Raw genomic sequence first — 17,793 nt, 5'->3', positions numbered from 1 at the left:
ACAAAATTGCTCAAGTTAATTACGTTATGTGTATGGGATTGAAACGGCCGTGACCTACCCTGGGATAAAGTAAAACGCAAGACTTATAAATACGCTTTGACGGTTGTCGACGTTGCGAGTCGATACCACGAAGCAGAACCGCTGGTTTCTAAAACGGCGGATTCCACCAAAGATGCTATCGTCAAGATTTACGCGAGATCTCCATTTAGTTAGCCGAGAGAGTAGAAACACGCAACGGGTCGAGCAATTACCCAGCGTTATCAAGGCTATAAACGATGAAACGACGAGATTAATAGCAAAAGCGCCGTCAGAGGCGGTTAAACTAGAACAGGTCCGGCAATCGCCGGCTAACCCCGTTAAAACAAAAGAGCAACAATTACCGCAAGACGCCATGGTTAGATATTTATATTGCCCGGGCGAGCAAGAGGGTGGAACCTCGAGAAGAGCCACAGATCCAATTTGGAGCGTAGACATCTTCAACGTGGAAAAAAGAACGAGGAAAAAAGGAGTTTTGTGAGACAAGAGCTTCAAGTCGTACCCGAGGACACGCAATTACCGCCGTAGTGACCAAAAGCCAGCGTGTTTATACCGTCCGGTAAAATGTACCTCTTTATGTCCAGCGGACTCAACGATAGTTTATTTTGAGATACGGTGCAGTCGTAATAGTGACCGATTTTGTGACTCCCTTGGGTTTTTTTCAGGTTGATGTCAGCGGTTAAAAATGGAGTACATTTTAGGTCTTATGCAAACGACTTCTTTGATTATTTTACCTCCAAACTCGTCTTTAAATGTACCGATCACTTTCTTATTGGTTCGATCGTACAAAGGATGATCCGTCGGATAATTTGAAAGGTGGTATTGTTGCCTGTTTTGCTGCATATCTTTGTATACGTCGTCAGTGTGCACTACGAGTTCCAAACTGTCTGTATCTGTGTACATCAATCTGATTTTCTCTTTGTACTTGTCTTTCAAATGGTTGTAATAAAAATCGTACATCAGCGTCTTAGATAGATCGACAAATGACAATTTGCATTCTGAAAATGACGTCGTCGTTTTGTAGCTCGGTTTCTGTATAATTTTTTTCGTGTTTAAATCAGAGGTCGCTTTTGTTCGGAGTTACGTGTTTTTGTCTATGTAAGATGCCATTCAAGGCACCTTTTTAAGTTTCAAGCCGAGTTTGAGATACAACTGTAACGTGACGTAGTGCAAAACATATTTTTGTTTAGGATTAAGGGTACACGTTAATTTGTGCACGTTGCTACTAGGTTCGGTATCCAATAACTCGTTTTGATATCCAGACATCCATTCTTTTGGTATGACGATATTTTCTGGCGCTAGGGGGTAATCGTTGTGCAGGTTGTGGAGATTGTCCGGGTAATCGAGGTCTACTTCAAAGCAGTAACCGGTGTTTGACGTTTTCCTGAGAGATAATATCTTGGACTCGGTAAACGTTTTTGTAGACGCCCATTTAAAGTTTTTGTACGGCAGGTATTGACTCATGGCCCAGCCGTACAGATTGTTTGCATCGAGGTAGGTGATGTAACTCGACGGCTCGTTTGGATTATGGTCGGGTAGGTATTTGTTGTTGGCTTTGTGGTATCTCATACCACCCACGCTCGAGATCACACCTCTTTTTGCCTTTTCAAAAAATTTTTGTCTACGTCTTGCAATAGTTCGAGTTCAACTTCCGAGTGTTTTAACAAGGCATCCCACGACAACCCTGGGGCTGTGTAGTAATTAGCCGGATCTAACGCGTAGTTTGAAATACACGTTTGCCTAAAGTTTTCAAATACGCAAGCCAGTAATAACGTATCGGTAGTGACGTACAAATCGTGATATTGCCCGATGTTTTTAACTGTAAACTCGTTCCACGTCAGTTTAGCTCTGTCGTAGTCCTCTCGCGATATATTTTCGTCTTTTAGGCTGCTGTAAAATTGTTCGATGGGGGGTAGGCTGGTCTCTTGAAATCTGTCAAACAAGTCCATGTATTCATACGGATAAACTCCTTTTTGTAACAACGAGTTTATGTTTTGACGATTAAAATGTTCTCTGAGTAGTTTAAACGACTCTCTTGAACAAGCTTTAGATAATCTATCCAACGAAGACGCCATAAAACTAAACGAGTCTTTAAATCGCATATTTCCGATCGAAAACGAAATATACTTTTCCAAATTTCTAGCGATAACTTGTATTTCCTTTTCGTCATCGTACTCTGAAATACTCTGCATGATCAAGTGAGCGTCGTAATTTTGCAGATTGTGAAAGACGACCGGTATGGGGGTAAAACCTGGTTTAACTTTTAATTTTAGATTGCAGTAGGCATGCGCGGCACCTCTATATCTACCCGTGACGTGGCAGTGATCTCTCACCTTTCTAAATTTGTTGATTTTCTTTTTGCATTCGAGGCATTCAGACTCTGTAAATCCACACATGTAAATCCATGTGTTTTTCTGTTTTGGGGTTTTTTGGGGGTTTCTGGCACTGACAGTTGCTCGAGTAATTGGGATAAATTGGTTTCTCGCAAATCCAACACGTGTTTGTTTTATCATGATGTTCTTTAGCTCGCTTGTTTAATTTCATGAGTTGTGTTTTTTTAAATATGCAATTTATGTCGCTTTGTATTTTAAACATTTTATTTACAAATTTTGATGCAGCATCTTTACCTATATAAGTCTCTTGAACGCATTGGTGTCGCCGCATCTAACTACTACCAACGAGTAACCGCTGGCTTTGTGAATGTTTGTCTTTTGCGTGTTGTCCTCTTTATCGTCCGAGTTTTTTTCTAATATCGATTCAAAGTCGGCGTAAACTACAAACGGTGCTTTTTGTTTAAACCTGTAGTTTTTAAATTCTAATATTGGTACATCGTTTTCGTCGACTATCCACTCGTTGTTTACATATTTTTGGCTAGCGGTAGGAAATACAATCTTTGACGGATGTGTATCTATACCGTTACAATCGGTCATGTGTCTATCTAATTTTACTTGCGTTCTATAATGACACAGGCACCTTCGACAAAAATATTTCTTACTTTATGTTTTGTAACGTTGTAAATCAATCTCGAAAAATTATTTATCCAGCAGTAGTGATGCTTGTCGCCCTCAGAAAACATCAACAGATCGAAAGGCCGTGACTCTCCTTTGTAGTTTTTAGACACGTATAACGGATATGTTTCCCCCTCATAACCGTATACGTTTATCGTTAAATTATTTTGTCTTTCTATCTTTGGTATCTGGTCGATCGGTGTTGGAAAGTCTACGCCTTTAAATTTGAGTCCGTCGTCCTGGGTGTATACAACAGGTTCTTCTTTATTAATTTTATAGTTAGGATCGTTTTTTTTATGGTATTTTTTACTTTATCCATATACAAGCTAAGAGCAGCTCTCAAACACCATCTCAAACACTCGTCGTCTTTGTTTTTTATGTTTATCATCGCCGTTTTCTGTTTGATACACTTTTGTAGGTCAATATAAGACCTGCCCCTCACGGGGTTAAACCTGTTGATGTTGATATACAACGCCATTAGCTTTTTTAAAACCCAACCCGATCCTTGATTCGTATACCATCATCCTTTTTAAAATAGCTGGTCGATGTCTTCCTTTAAAACCTGTTTTATTTAACTTTGATTTAAAACGACTCTCTGATCGGTAAAATGTGTAGCTTCGATCGTTTCAATCGTACCATCCGGTTTGTTTTTTTCATATTTTATTTTGATTGTGAGCTGCATTTTAAAACCTCTCAGCTCTCTCATTTCTGACTTGATTTTATTTACAATTTGATCTTTGTGCGTATCAAAAAACTTGACTAAATCGTCGTTAAAAAGTCTAGGAATCAGTTCCCAGTTTCTAAAATTGTTTCTAAATCTCCTCGTTGCTCTTAACTCAGCTTCTTGAAAATCCTCGGGTTGCCTAGAGTTTGGAATCGCCGAGAGTAAATCTTTTTTCAAAAATCGACCTTTATAACCCGACGGGTTACATTCTAGATCATATTCGTCTACAATCTGTTTGAGCTCATGTAGCTTCTTTTTCCTCAAGTTTTTAAATTGAGCTTCGTAGCTTTTTATCCCGTTGATGTAGACTTTACGCGTAAGAGCAACATTTTGATTGTATATCGCTGGACGTAATCGCGCAGCGTCCCTTTATTCCATCTAGAAAATCCCATAACGATTGGCCTGATCATATTCATCATTTATATATATCAATATAATTTTTTAAATTTTTTTAAGAGCTCAGACTTTCGGATTTATAAGCAATCAGACTCACCGGCTGGTGAGAGAGAGATATTGACATTTTGGCGCTCCATATTTTTTTGCTCATTTTATACTATCCATACCATCGGCGCTCCATACATGACACGGTCACATCACACAAAAGACTTGCGACCCCGTTCTAGTTCATGACTGTGCACTGTTAAAAAATATGCAAGGTAACCGACCTTGACCTTCCTATTGTACTCGGGTTGTATAGCCTATACAATGTCACTACTAAATTTAGCTTTGGAAATTTCCAGAAAATCTTTCGCAATTCAGTATTTCCGTCTTTTGTGCAATTCAGTATTTCCGTGTCATTTCAACATGATATGTCGATAGGTAGGGACGTCAACGCTCAACCTGCAGTCACCAGCCAAAAGGTAAATTGTTTTTAACATTAAAGTCTGGCAATAATGTAGGTTTTCATATTTATTTTTATATCTCTATAAAAACCTATACTACACGATCACTATAAGTCTAGTCACCCATTAGTTTATGTGATGTTTGTGACAAAAATGTTGAGAGTATATGCTTATTTTTACCTCTGTTTCAAATGATGACCACCCATCGCAACCTGCGAAAAAGAGGTTAGGCGGCTTTATAACTTTGCGTCGGGTTTATCGCACGAGCAAGATTTTTCAAACTACCGCTAATACCATTTTTTAAGTTTAAAAACCTCGAGATATTTCTTAAAAAGTAACTTAAAAGTGTACCATTTTGATGTATCTCTATGATATAAAAATTGGCCAAAACGCTTACTTACTAAATATTAATTATGATGTCATACGGGTATCGTCTAAATACAGTCATGACTCATGATGTCATCAATATTATTAGTAAAGGGAAGCATGCTTCTCCTCTAACTGTAAATTAAGTTTCAATGATAAGAATGATGTCATCAATATTATTAGTAAAGGGAAGCATGCTTCTCCTCTAACTGTAAATTAAGTTTAATCGATAAGAATGATGTCATAGGAGAAGTGCACTTCGCTCTTTTAAATCTCTGGTTTATAAATTATTTTTTGTTAAAGTTAGATGTGTTTTAATAAAGTTAAAACTTCGTTTTGTAAACCTATGAAAACGCTGTGTGTTTATTTATTTGTAAGTATTGATAGTGGGCGCACCAGTCGCTGTGAGTCTGTGTTGAGATCTCCAAGAGGGCGACTGTAAATATGAAGAGCCTAGCCTGATTCTGAGACTGAGATATTGGGAGGGGGAGAGATATTTTAGGAGATGGAAGGGGTGGGGAGGGGGTGGGGGAGGGGGAAGGGCATCATTGGGGATGGGTAAAGTCTGGTACCTGCCCCCCACTCCTATGGCAAAGTCTGGCACCCTCCAATTATACCTACTAATGCAAATAAAAAATTTCTAAGTTATGGAATGTTTCAAGCCAGTGTGTAAAACATTAACATTGTCAACAACCTTAAAAGAAAAACATAGATGATTGTAACATTGCGAGGTGATTTTCTTCTTTCATGTTATGATGTCTAACAACTTCTCTCTAGCGAGTTTCTCTGATGGTTCATTTGATAATATTGAAATAGGAAACTACATCCTTCCGAGAGATTCAATATCTTCTACTGCTGCTTTCCACGTATACAACATTGCCAGTGTTGTGTATTTCACTCACTACATACAATTTCCTTAGTTTCTGACTGGCACAAATGAGGATATTGACCAACTTTAAAGTAAACAATGTAGGGCTGTAAAGCTTGGTCATAAGAGCGCCGGTATGGTATTCTGGTGATAAGAGGTTAAAATCCCAAATCCAGTAACATGTAAGTTTTCTTTGTCCACTTCAAATGTCTGATAATTTCAATAGGCAGTTTTTCTTGTGGACTGCTTGATGATCTATTAAGAGGTACATACCGGCCATTTTTGAGAAGACAAAATAGATTATACTATTTAGAATGTTGCTGTGAAAAAAATTTCAAATTATATTTGAACTACCGAGAAATGATCAAAAAACGAAATAGGTGAAAGGTTAACGTATACGCATTACCAGCCAGCCTGACGAGAGTAATCAGCCCTTCTCCTGGCAGTTCTTACGCTCGATATCCGCAGTTTTCCAGCGGATGCTTGGGCAGGACGGCCCCAACACTAAACGGCTTTTTTTTTCTTGGCTTTTGGAGAAGTAGTCCTACTAGCAGACATTTCGCTGTTTTGTTTCACAAATTTAGAGTGTCCGTGTCAACGATCGACGCGGGGATCGTGTGTGCTTGTGGTGTCTGATTTCCGACGCAAGCCGCAACCCGTACAGCCAGCGGCGCCAGTGGTCTGGTCGCCGTACCGACATAGACACACAGTGTATTGCAGCGTTGACGTGACAGATTTATGCTGCAGTTTTCTGGGTATTCGCCCCGGGGCTATGCCGCGCTAGCCCCCACGCCGTGTCGTGAGAAACATGGGTCCATCGCCCAGTCTTTGTGAAAAGTGTCACAACGACTGAATCTCATCGTTTGCAATTATATTCGACAATTAAACAACAGTTGTACCTCTGCGGTTGCACTTTGGCTCATTATTCATAATTATTGTGGCTAAATAGGTTATTCTCCATGGATCTACGTTCAGTTATTAGAACAATTCACGGCTGGAAGTAAAACTACCCTGGCAGTCACGTGAGTTTTGTTACCATAATTTTGGTCACGAAACTCACGGAAACGGAAACGGCCAAACACGGAAACGGCCAAATTTCAAACTCCACCTCAAACCCCATCATCCCATCTCCTTCACTGCCCCACTCCATCATCCTACAGATGCATCTCCTACTCCGCCCCCTCCCCACCATCCTATCCAGCTCCTACTCTGCCCCTCCCTATTATCCCATCCATCAGCTCCACCCCCTCCCCATGCATTATTCCATCCATCTTCTACTCCATCCCATTCTATCATCCAATCCTACTCCCCCAAATCCATCCATCTCAACTCCGTCCCCACCACATCATCCCATCTCCTACTCCGCCCAATCATCTCATTTATCCAACCCAACCATTACTCCAACTTCTCCCAACATCCCATTCATTTTCTACAATCCTGTCCTGCAATCTCCCCATCCTCTACATTTTTCCAATCTACAGTGTACCTACATTGTGCATGTGTCTATATCCCATGTAAGTATGTACACGAACATGGAGTGCTCAGTATAATATGTACAGATACACTGTATTATTGATGTACACAATACAGCCAAAAACTTTAAAGTTTAACTTTCTTTTTTTTTTCTCGATAAAATCAAAAACAACACTTCAAAGCACTAATTCCATATGGGGCTATAATGCTGACAGCATTCCAAGAAGAAACAAACCAGCACAAATGACACATTTTAACACCAATAATCTTGCAAGCAAAAAACTTACATTGACGGACAGACGGACAGAAATTGGTATTACATTATTCTCCCATTTGCTTCGCAGCTCGCCAAAAAAGGTGACCCACAAATAACTGAGAATTATCATCCTTTTTCTATATTACCGTGTCTTTCTAAAGTACTTGAGCGGTTATTAGTTGAAAATCGTCTTTATTCCTTTTTAACTAAGAATGATATTTTGACTAAATTGCAATATGGATTTCAGTAAAATTACTCAACCCAAATGAATTTGATTGACCTTGTTGATAAAATTTCATCTCTAGATAAATCTCATCACACTATTGGATTGTTTCTGGACCTTTCCAAGGCATTTGATACCATTGACGATAACATTTTACTTTCAAAACTTAACAGTTATGGCATTAGAGGAATGGCCTTGGATTGTCAGGAAATATTTGTCTGGCATAAAACAATTTGTTTAATGGAAGAATATTATATAGTGTCCCTAAAAAAGTTCGAGTGTGGTGTACCTCAAGGTTCTACCTTAGGCCCTATATTATTTATTTTATATATACATGTAAATGGCACTTGTAATTCCTCACAGTTATTGTCCATCATATAATACAAGATCAGCAGCTATGCTTCACATCGGAAAGGCCAAAACAATGTTATTTATAAAAAAGGTTAGATATCAAGGCGCAGTAATAAAATTACACCAACACCTAAGTTTCGAAGTATGCACTGTTTTGAAAAAAAAAAAACACTTGAATTTATTTTTCTGGTGCATTTTATGCTCTGGTATTTCATTTGTAGACTACAGAGTGTAGTACTTCCATTTTGTTATTTATCATACTGGCTTTACAGCAACAACGATGACTTATTAATTAATTCTGTGATTCTGTATAGTGTCAGTTAGTTACTTTTGTGTTCGTTTTTTTCTATATCAAGTACCATTACATTCCTGTCATTCATAGAGATATTAAGGAACCAGGCCTCGTATAAGCCCTGTTTTGTCTGGTATCTGCCATTCATCTTGTTCTTAATTTTAACTTAAACTTGTACCTGTACATTTGTTGTGACGACTGGAAATAAACAAAATAACACAAATAAAACAAACAAATTGAGTAAACAGATCATTAAATTATGTTGTGAAAGACAAATTTGTTTTCTGAATTTTATTAACGATTGAAATTGTAAGACAATTGACTAAATTGAATATTGCAAGTGCACTGAATCGAATCCGCTTGACTAATTTGAAATTTTTGAATTTGAAGAAAAAACATTTTAAAAATGATGGGAAAACCTATACTACAATGGACATATATTCATGCTCCACCGATATGCTGAGGAAATGGTAAAACATGTAAATTTTCAGTATGCCGATGTTTTTGGAATGATTTGCGGTATACCATGTCCATTGGCAATGCAACTTGGTTTCGTAATAGTCTCAGTCCACACTTTTAAGGTCATATTTTCATCCTGGCATCATACATGTACATTATACAACTGTTGTGATGTGCTTCATGGCGTTTTGTGCACTTAAGTTCCCCTCGGGTGCCATTCTTCCCCCGGGTTGCACAGAATCCCTGCAGTAGATGTACATCACAATGTGCAACAATTGTTTTGTCAGCTATACGTGCGTGTAAAAATACGTTTGAAAAGACTAGAGGTATTCGTTCTGTCAGTAACATATAACACCTGATTACCGAAACAAGCAACTGGCTTGTTTTGTCAATTTTTAACTGACACGAAAAGAAGTGTAGTAGCGCTTAATGCGTACGCACAATGTTAACATTGAGGCAGAGGGTAACAGTGTGTACTGGCACCCTGACATGTCTCGACAAATCAAATTCGCACTATCCAACAATAACAATATAGTGACCCGTTTTCAAATTATTAGCCTCATATTTCAAAAAGAATACTTCACTTAAATGCCCCTAACTTGGTGTAAAAATAAAGTTTATTTACAGTTATTTTATGTGTATGTATGCAGTGTTCTAGCCAGGATGAAATTCAATTAATGTGAGCGCGGAGCGCGAAGCTTTTGCGGCATGGGGTCCAGGGTCCCTCTCAAGGACTGCTGGAAATGTTTGACCATATGATGCTTTGTGGTGCATTCTGGGGCATTTCTGATGGGTTAAGCTCAATTATTTTTAACATTTTCTTATTTAAATATCTGCATTTTTGTTAAAAATCTATTCTGAAGTTTACCTACATGTATTAAAAAGTGAAACTGGTGTTTATTCCCAATTATTTTTGTCAGCAAGGAGATTGCTTTTAAAAAAAACCCTTTTTACACAATCTCAACAGTCAACTTTCAGTGCAAGTTATTAAAATTGGGATTGTGTGTTTAGTTTATGCACAACTTGTTTTATATAATCTAACCAAGTGTTTATAGTAGTAACACTTGGTCAAGGGCCTGTGATTTTTTGTCGATGTTCATGTACATGTAGTTGCCCTTCAGGCTGTAAGATCCGAGAGCCTAAACTTAGATATTGAGAGAGAGAATCACACTGGTTTGTGGCTGTCATGACTTCTGACTGAGGGGTGACCTTTGGCCTTTATTTTAGATCAGTATGGAGCGCCTTAGGTGACAAACTTGGATTAATGAATACTACATTCCTTTCCAACTTGAATACAAGTTATGCACATGTGAAAATGGAATTTTGCAAATTTAAAGATGATGACTGAATAAAACAATGTCCAAATAAATTCTGAAATGTTTGAGTGTCCTTATTTTGACGCCTCTAGAGTATGCTTTATTTTCAGAATTAATGTTAACCAGATTACACTTTTAGCAGCCATTTTTTTTTTTACTTTAGTTTTACAACAATAAACTAGACATATGTTTGTGGACAAACATAGGGCTGTTTCGGTAGCTTTTTGTGACATGTGACATCAACAAAGGGGATAGTTCTGTTTATAATAAATGGTGGCATATAATATGTGATTCCATTCTCATAGGGCTTTGAATTATGACGTCACATGTCACGTGATGACGTCATGATGACGTCACATAAAGTTTCATCTATTACTGTAATATTATGGTAAAGAACAACTAAGCCAGAGCAAACATCGTTGAAAGCAAGTTCACGTCTTTCACCAATTTTGAATAACAAAGCACTTCCGGTTTCAACCAGAAGAAAGGGTCACGTGATTTATTTGCACATATTTAAAAAATGAAGACCCTCAATAATTCTATCAATTCCCGCCAAAATCATGTTCAGGTCTGTCACGGTTGATTATATACTGATTTTTAAAGATCAAATCTATTAATCTTTAACGAGACGTCACGTAGCCCATGATGACGTCATCAATACGTCACTTCAATTTTCATCTATAGCACATCCCGGTCTAGGTACATACCAACTTTCAATCCAATCGGACCAGTGGTTCTGTAGATATTGGCCTTCGAAATATGCCCGTTTAGTATGACGTCACATGTCACGTGATGATGTCATCGTGACGTCACTTCAATTTTCATCTATAACACATTCCGGTTGAAGAACATACCAAGTTTCAACCCAATCAGACCTGTAGTTCTGTAGATATTGGCCTTGAAAATATGCACATTTGATATTACGTCACATGTTATATGATGACGTCATCATGACGTCACTTAAATTTCCATCTAAAACACATCCCAGTTTAGGTGCATACCAAGTTTCAACCCAATCAGACCTGTAGTTCTGTAGATATTGGCCTTCAAAATATGCAATTTTGAATATGACGTCACATGCCACGTGACGACGTCACATGTCACGTGATGACGTCATCGTAACGTCACTTAAATTTTCATCTATAAAACATCCCGGTTTAGGTACATACCAAGTTTCAACCTAATCGGACCTATAGTCATGGAGATATAGGCCTTCAAAATATGCACTCATATTGTGACGTCACATGTCACGTGATGACGTCATCGTGACGTCACTTAAATTTTCATCTATAACACATCCCGGTTTAGGTACATACCAAGTTTCAACCCAATCGGACCTGTAGTCATGGAGATATAGGCCTTCAAAGTATGCACCTATATTGTGACGTCACATGTCACGTGATGACGTCATCGTGACGTCACTTAAATTTTCATCTATAACACATTCCGGTTTAGGTCCATACCAACTTTCAACCCAATCGGACCTGTAGTTCTGGAGATATAGCCCAATCTGTCAGATCTAGCCGAATTCTGCTAGAAAATGGTCACAACAGAAAAATCGCATATAATGTGACGTCACGTGACTCATGATGACGTCACGATGACGTCAATGTTCGGCACACAACTTCAGATGCTGGTCTAAGTGTGTGCCAAGTATAAAGTCAATCGGATTGATTTTAGTGCCCAAAGTGCCGGTAACAAAAAAACGTGTACAAATGCTATGGGCAAAAATGACTGAAAACGAAAAAAAAAAAAAAAAGACTAGACATATGTTTGTGGACAAACATAGGGCTGTTTCGATAGCTTTTTGTGACATGTGACATGTGTTCCATCAACGAAGGATGTGTATTTCTGTTTATAATAAATGGTGGCATATAATATGTGATTCCATTCGCATAGGGCTTTGAATTATGACGTCACATGTCACGTGATGACGTCATGATGACGTCACATAAAGTTTCATCTATTACTATAATATTATTGTAAATAACAACTTAGCCAGAGCAAACATCGTTGAAAGCAAGTTCGCGTCTTTCACCAATTTAAATTACAAAGCACTTCCGGTTTCAACCAGAAGAAAGGGTCACGTGATTTATTTGCACATATTTAAAAAATGAAGACCCTCGATAATTCTATCAATTCCCGCAAAAATCATGTTCAGGTCTCGACCACCTAATTTTTTTTTACCTATAACACATCCCGGTCTAGCCACATACCAAGTTTCAACCCAATCAGACTTACAGTTCTGTAGATATAGGACTTCATAATATGCACGTAAATTTTCAAAAATCAATAAAAAAATTTAGGTGATGACGTCATCATGATGTAAGAGTCTTGGCATAATTTTTGTATGAGGGTCTTCCTTGGCTGTAACATTGATGACGATTCCAGATCGCCAAGTTATAGAAATGGTGGCTTGAAAACGTGTACAAAGTCAATGGGCTAACACGTGTACAAAGTTAACGGGCTAAAAAAAAAAAACACTGCAGAAAAATTGCACCTTTGAATTTGTAATTTGCCTTTAAACTGAAACATTTTAATGAAATATTACTTGATATTCTGACCCTTAGGAATATGTTAAATCGAATGACAGCGCGAAAAAAAAATACGATTTATCTTTCCTTCTCATAGTAATTCTCGGCTGAAGTTCAGAACTACTCAGTAAGATATCAGTGTTGTCTAGGAAAAGACTTGTGGAAAATCCCACTGCAGAAAAACTGCACCTTTAAATACGTAACATGGGGCTTTTCGGCATTATGATTTTTTATTATACGTCCCTGACTATGCGCATGCATGAACATAAAATCTGTCAAAGTTAGCCGAAAATCGGCTAAAACAGTCACTGTGATGTGGACAGGATTTGACCTCGGCAACACGTGCTCTGCAGGCTGACTGACATTACATACGATGTACATGTACAGCATGTGCGTAACGTACGTGTATGTGCATATAGACGTTCTGTGCATGTTTTAGAGCAGATGTATTGTCAACCTGAAGTTTTAAGTGTGCGCAGGGCATGTCCGAGTTCGCTTATTGCCTTGAAGCTTTGAAATGTGTTAGACCTACCCTTAAATCGACAATTAAAGTAAAAACTAACATAAAAACTGCCATGGTTGATTTTTCAGGAATTTTTAAATGAAAAAGGGTCTTTTTATTATAACTTCCGGTCTGATGACGTCATTCACCTAAAACTTCGCACACGTCTTAAGTGGGTCAAGGTCATCATATACACCAATATTTAGGCGATTCCGACAAACTTCGCCACAGACATCTATTCAAAATACATTTTTGCAAATTTTCAACCTGTCGCTAGAGGGCGCTCGAAGATTGCATGACGACATTGGTAGATGATTTGAAGAATACTTTTAGCCAAGAGACTAACACCGTTAAAAGCAAGTTCATATCTATTACCATTTTCAAATAATAAGCCACTTCCGGTTTTGGCCTTTTTCGAACGGAAGCAAGGGTCACGTGATTTCACGCACACTGAATGAAATAAAGACCTCAACCTACTCTACCACTTGCCGGTAACAGAATGCTGCGGACGCGTACGGTTGATTTCTTATGCATTTTTAAATATTAAAAGTGTCACAATTTAATTGCCTATAAAAACACACCGGATGACGTCATCATGACGTCATCATTACACAATGTTGTTTGAATTAGGGTCTTTGCTTGGACAAAGATTGGTGCAAATGAATTACTGGCAAAGAGTCAAAAATGCCCTTTGAAAATCGACAATTTTTTTTTGATTTCTGTGTACAAAGTCTATGGGAAAAATTAAATATTCAAAATTCTATAATAAATTAGTCGATGACGTCACGATGACGTCAATGTTCGGCACACAACTTCAGATGCTGGTCCAAGTGTGTGCCAAGTATAAAGTCAATCGGATTGATTTTAGTGCCCAAAGTGCCGGTGACAAAAAAACGTGTACAAATGCTATGGGCAAAATGACTGAAAAAGAAAAAAAAAAAAAAACTAGACATATGTTTGTGGACAAACATAGGGCTGTTTCGATAGCTTTTTGTGACATGTGACATGTGTTCCATCAACGAAGGATGTGTAGTTCTGTTTATAATAAATGGTGGCATATAAATGTAATATGTGATTCCATTCGCATAGGGCTTTGAATTATGACGTCAAATGTCACGTGATGACGTCATGATGACGTCACATAAAGTTTCATCTATTACTATAATATTATGGTAAAGAACAACTTAGCCAGAGCAAACATCGTTGAAAGCAAGTTCGCGTCTTTCACCAATTTTAAATTACAAAGCACATCCGGTTTCAACCAGAAGAAAGGGTCACGTGATTTATTTGCACATATTTAAAAAATGAAGACCCTCGATAATTCTATCAATTCCCGCAAAAATCATGTTCAGGTCTCGACCACCTAATTTTTTTCTACCTATAACACATCTCGGTCTAGCCACATACCAAGTTTCAACCCAATCAGACTTACAGTTCTGTAGATATAGGACTTCATAATATGCACATAAATTTTCAAAAATCAATAAAGAAATTAGGTGATGACGTCATCATGACGTCATAGTCTTGGCATAATTTTTGTATGAGGGTCTTCCTTGGCTGTAACATTGATGACGATTCTAGATCGCCAAGTTATAGAAATGGTGGCTTGAAAACGTGTACTAAGTCAATGGGCTAACACGTGTACAAAGTTAACGGGCTAAAAACAAAATCCCACTGCAGAAAAATTGCACCTTTAAATTTGTAATTTGCCTTTGAACTAAAACATTTTAATGAAATATTACTTGATATTCTGACCCATAGGAATATGTTCAATCGAATGACAAAGCGAAAAAAAATACGATTTCTCTTTCCTTCTCATAGTAATTCTCGGCTGAAGTTCAGAACTACTCAGTAAGATATCAGTGTTGTATAGGAAAAGACTTGTGGACAATCCCACTGCAGAAAAACTGCACCTTTAAATACGTAACATAGGGCTTTTCGGCATTATGATATATACGTCCCTGACTATGCCCATGCACGAAAATAAAATCTGTCAAAGTTAGCCGAAAATCGGCTAAAACGGTCACTGTGATATGATGTGGACAGGATTTGACCTCGGCAACACGTGCTCTACAGGCTGACTGACATTACATGTACGATGTACATGTACAGCATGTGCGTAACGTACGTGTATGTACATATAGACGTTCTGTTCATGTTTTAGAGCAGATGTATTGTCAACCTGAAGTTTTAAGTGTGCGCAGGGCATGTCCGAGTTCGCTTATTGCCTTGAAGCTTTGAAATGTGTTAGACCTACCCTTAAATCGACAATTAAAGTAAAAACTAACATAAAAACTGCCATGGTTGATTTTTCAGGAATTTTCAAATGAAAAAGGGTCTTTTTATTATAACTTCCGGTCTGATGACGTCATTCGCCTAAAACTTCGCAAACGTCTTAAGTGGGTCAAGGTCATCGTATACACCAATATTTAGGCGATTCCGACAAACTTCGCCACAGACATCTATTCAAAATACATTTTTGCAAATTTTCAACCTGTCATTGGTAAATGATTTGAAGAATACTTTTAGCCAAGAGACTAACACCGTTAAAAGCAAGTTCATATCTATTACCATTTTCAAATAATAAGCCACTTCCGGTTTTGGCCTTTTTCGACCGGAAGCAAGGGTCACGTGATTTCACGCACACTGAATGAAATAAAGACCTCAACCTACTCTACCACTTGCCGGTAACAGAATGCTGCGGACGCGTACGGTTGATTTCTTATGCATTTTTAAATATTAAAAGTGTCACAATTTAATTGCCTATAACTACACACCGGATGACGTCATCATGACGTCATCATTACACAATGTTGTTTGAATTAGGGTCTTTGCTTGGACAAAGATTGGTGCAAATGAATTACTGGCAAAGAGTCAAAAATGCCCTTTGAAAATCGACCATTTGTTTTCGATTTCTGTGTACAAAGTCTATGGGAAAAATTAAATATTCAAAATTCTATAATAAATTAGTCGATGACGTCACGATGACGTCAATGTTCGGCACACAACTTCAGATGCTGGTCTAAGTGTGTGCCAAGTATAAAGTCAATCGGATTGATTTTAGTGCCCAAAGTGCCGGTGACAAAAAAACGTGTACAAATGCAATGGGCAAAATGACTGAAAAAGAAAAAAAAAAAAAAGAAGAAAAAACTAGAAATGTGTTTGTGGACAAACACTGAGCTGTTTCGACCGTTTTATTAATGACTACCGTAAAGGAGTTTCATCCAGGTCGAATGAACATGTACATGCGTTTTCTATACAAAAAGTGTCTATCCTACGAAATTTTGCAAAAATTCTGTTTGCAACAGAAGATAGGGCTCTTCCGCATTATGATTTGTTTTTATCAATAATACGGCCCTGACTATGCATGAACATAAAATCTGTCATAGTTAGCCGGAAATCGGCTAAAACGGTCACTGTGGACAGGATTTGACCTCAGCAACACGTGCGCTGCGCGCGGGCTGACTGACATACGATATGTACAACGTACGTGCATGTACATGTACATTGTGGACGTCCTGGATCCTGTGCATATTTTAAAGCAGAGTTATTGTCAACCTGAAGTTTTAAGCGTGCGCAGGGCATGTACGAGTTAGCTTATTGCCTCGAAGCTTTGAAATATTTTAGACCTACCCTTAAATAGACAATTAAAGTAAAAACTAATATAAAAACTGCCATGGTTGATTTTTCAGGAATTTTCTATGGAAAAAGGGTCTTTTAATTATAACTTCCGGTCTGATGACGTCATACACCTTAAACTTCGCACACGTCTTAAGTGGGTCAAGGTCATCATATACACCAATATTTAGGCGATTCCGACAAACTTCGCCACAGACATCTATTCAAAATACATTTTTGAAAATTTTCAACCTGTCGCTAGAGGGCGCTCGAAGATTGCATGACGTCATTGGTAGATGATTTGAAGAATACTATCAGCCAAGAGACTAACACCGTTAAAAGCAAGTTCATATCTATTACCACTTTTAAATAATAAGCAACTTCCGGTTTTGGCCTTTTTCGACCGGAAGCAAGGGTCACGTGATTGCACGCACACTGAATGAAATAAAGACCTCAACCTACTCTACCACTTGCTGGCAACAGAATGCTGCGGACGCGTACGGTTGATTTCTTATGCATTTTGAAATATTTAAAGTGTCACAATTTAATTGCCTATAAATAAACACCGGATAACGTCATCATGACGTCATCATTACACAATGTTGTTTAAATTAGGGTCATTGCTTGGACAAAGATTGGTGTAAATGAATTACTGGCAAAGTGTCGAAAATGCCCTCTGAAAATTGACATTGTTTTTTAAATTTCTGTGTACAAAGTCTATGGGAAAAATTAAATATTCAAAATTCTATAATAAATCACGTGATGACGTCAGCATTACAAAAAGTTTCAGCACACATCTTCAGATGGTGGTCTAAGTGTGTGCCAGGTTTGAAGTCGATCGGATTTGAAAAAAAGCCAAAAGTGACTTGTAGAACAAAAACACGTGTTATCCTATGAGAAAAAAGTCTGAAAAATAAAAGAGAAA

Source organism: Patiria miniata, unplaced genomic scaffold (assembly GCF_015706575.1).
Source record: "Patiria miniata isolate m_02_andy unplaced genomic scaffold, ASM1570657v1 HiC_scaffold_26, whole genome shotgun sequence".
NCBI lineage: Eukaryota > Metazoa > Echinodermata > Asteroidea > Valvatida > Asterinidae > Patiria > Patiria miniata.
This window is presented reverse-complemented; position numbering follows the sequence as displayed.